General features: G+C 40.6%; 1 protein-coding gene across 1 annotated transcript in view; it reads left to right on the forward strand.

The window, feature by feature from the left end:
• LOC123960356 (scavenger receptor cysteine-rich type 1 protein M130-like) overlaps nucleotides 1-3,349 on the forward strand; it is a 549,618-nt gene that overhangs the window by 333,234 nt on the left and 213,035 nt on the right. The gene's annotated exons all lie outside the window — the stretch shown is intronic.

Here is a 3,349-nt window from a genome sequence, read left to right on the forward strand (position 1 = left end):
GATAGTGTCCATTAAAACCTGCACCAGATCACACCTGCCAGAGATGAATCATAGCACTTCACTAAGTGAAAAATAACTCTCCTGTCACAGCTTGACGTGAAATGTTTGTGTGTCTTGTGAACGTTTGTTTGAACAGATCGCTCCCAGCTCATATATGGCGTGCGAGCAGCTGTGGTGATTCTTTTATTAACTGGAATCACCGTCTATTTTCTTTGGAAGAAAAAGAAGTACCAGACAGCTGAAGGCTCTGCCGACCCTCGAACGATGAAAAGTCAAGAGAACTCTGTTGTGATGGTTGAAATGAGAAGTTCTGCAGCTGAAGTTTAACATTCTGAAACCAAACAAGCGTCGCCGCTCACCTGCTGTGATTTGCCACGTGTCTTTCTGGATGTGTAAACAGGGTTTAGAGTGAAAACTGTCTTTTTTATTCTTCTCAAATTTACTTTTCAGCAGCTCACTGTGAATACCTACCCATACAAAGGTGTGAGTGTTTTCTGCTTTTTAAGCTCTGACAGAACAAAGTCTTTTTATTGTAACCCTACTTCTATGATCACAAGTGGACCAGCCGACTATTTTCAGATTTTATTAGGAGATAAAAGTTTTTAACATTGTCTATTAAAACCCAAACTGTACACCGTAACAATTATGGACATTTTCACATGTACAATAAAGGTGTTTAACTCTTGAATTATGTACTATACTCTCACCGGCCACTTTATTAGCTTGTACCGGGTTGGACCCCCTTCTGCCTTCAGAACTGCCTTAATTCTTGGTTGCATACTTTCAACAAGGTGTTGGAAACCTTCCTCTGAGACTTTGGTCCACATGACAGCATCACACAGTTGCTGCAGATTTGTCGGCTGCACATCCATGATGAGAATCTCCCGTCCCACCTCATCCCAAAGGGGCTCTGTTGGACTGAGATCTGGTGACTGTGGAGGCCGCTGGAGTTCAGTGAACTCTTTGTCATGTTCAAGAAAGCAGTTTGAGATGATTTGAGCTTTGTGACATGGAGCATTATCCTGCTGGAAGCAGCCATCAGAAGATGGTTCACTGTGGTCATAAAGGGACAGAATGGTCAGCAACAATACTCAGGGAGGCTGTTGCATTTAAACGACGCTCAGTTGGTGCTAAGTAGGGCGGATTCAGGTATGTTGGGACAGTTTCTGTAATTCTATCTTGTGATCTCGTTCTTGTCATAAAGTTAAAAAAGTAACCCAACATATATTTCTATTTCAAGATGTCCGCTTTCTTTATGTGAAGAAATTAAGTGTGTACATTATTTATTTTGTTGTAGTTGACACAAAACTCATTTCATGAACATGTTTGGTAATTTGGGACGCAGTTTTATTAGTGTATAACCATTTACCCTGTTGAAAGTTACGTGATATTATTTATTAGCCTATCATTTCTTGTGATAGCTTAATTCATTGTTACATCAGCAAATGTCAACAAAATATGTTAAAATCATTAAAGACTCCAACAACAACAGCAACAGACCTTAAATTCATCATAATAATAAATCCACAGATTAAACAAAGTGAGCAGCAAAACGCCTTCATGCATCAGCATCACTTCTTGATTAGACTTAATTATATGTTACAGAACTACCACATTAAACATAGTAAACATTTGCTTTATTGTTTACCATCGTCAGAAGATTGTTGGAATAGGCTAATTAGACCAAATGATAAGGCCTTCTACAGACTATGGGATTACATTTACATTTACATTTACTCATTTGGCAGACGCTTTTATCCAAAGCGACTTACATTTAAGGAACAACATACAGGCATCAACTACAGATCTACAACTGACAATACATACTAGTAAGAGCAGCAATAAATACTAGTAAGAGCTCACAGTACATATCACATCAATGGGGTAGATACCTAGGGAAGGAAGTAAGAGTTAACAAAAAGTGCAATCAATACAAGATAAATGTAGGGGATAGAAGAAGAGCACAGGAAGTGCATGTTAGAGGTTAGGAGTTAGAGGCGTTATAAGAGAAAGTGTTCTCGGAAGAGATGAGTTTTCAAGAGCTTCTTGAAGTTAGAGAGGGACGCCCCTGCTCTGATGGCGTGCGGTAGCTCGTTGCACCATCGTGGTGTCACAGATGAGAACAGGGACTGGGATTGCTTTGTGTGAAGGGATGGCAAAGCCAGGCGGCGTTCGTTGGAGGAGCGTAGTGGCCAAGAAGGAACGTAAGTTTGTATTATGGAGTTTAGGTAGATGGGTGCAGACCCAGTAGTCACTCTGTATGCAGCATTAGTGACTTGAATTTGCTTCTGGAGGCCACGGGGAGCCAGTGGAGGTCACTGAGTAATGGAGACATGCTGCTGCGTTCTGAACCATTTGTAAGGGTTTCACTGCACAAGCTGGAAGACCTGCTAGGAGGGCATTGCAATAGTTGAGGCGAGAGATAACCATGCCTGTACCAGAAGCTGGGTGGCGTACTGAGTGAGGTAGGGCCTGATTTTCCTTATGTTGTATAGAGCAAAGCTGCATGACCGAGAGACAGCAGCAACATGGTCTGAAAAGGACAGCTGGTTATTAATCATGACACCCAAGTTTCTCACCACCTTGGTTGGAGTGATGGTTGAGGAGTCAATTTGTAGTTTGATGTTATGGTGGATAGATTGCTTGGCTGGAATGACCAAGAGTTCAGTCTTAGAGAGGTTTAGTTGAAGGTGTCAAGCCTTCATCCATGCAGATATGACCGATAGAAAGTCCGTGATGGTGGGATAGGTAGAGTTGCGTATCATCTGCGTAGCAGTGGTAAGAGATTAGCATCATTAGTAATAGCATCTTACTCTATCTACTTAACAGTTGCCTGTAGGTTACATCTCTGTGGTTCTTTGTTGACATATATGTGTGGTCCCTCTGTATATCTGGTTTTATGAATCCACACTAGTGATAAATTTCATTTTAATAGCATTTAACACTGTCCCAATATACCTGAAACATGCAAGCAAGCAAGAAAATGTCCTAATTTAAAAAATGTAAACAACGGGGTAGACTAAAATTGATAGACTATTAACTTCTGTTACAAGGATATTTTACACACGGACCAGGTAAAGCAACAGTGAACACACAGAGTGCAGATGTTGGATTCAGTTGTTTGATAGGCTGACGCTACGTCATTAATAAGCCGACGTGCAGCTCACCTGCTGCCGTGATAACGGATTGCGGGTAGTGATGTGTGATACCACTTAATTCCTATACGATACAATACCAAGTAATACCCAGGATACCAATACCAATACTTTTTACATATATTATTTCTAGTTTAATGTGACTCAAACTACTGTCATATTCTTTAATTATAATAGAAATATCCTGCTCAGAA

The sequence above is a fragment of the Micropterus dolomieu genome, linkage group LG21 (genome assembly GCF_021292245.1).
Source record: "Micropterus dolomieu isolate WLL.071019.BEF.003 ecotype Adirondacks linkage group LG21, ASM2129224v1, whole genome shotgun sequence".
Classification (NCBI taxonomy): domain Eukaryota; kingdom Metazoa; phylum Chordata; class Actinopteri; order Centrarchiformes; family Centrarchidae; genus Micropterus; species Micropterus dolomieu.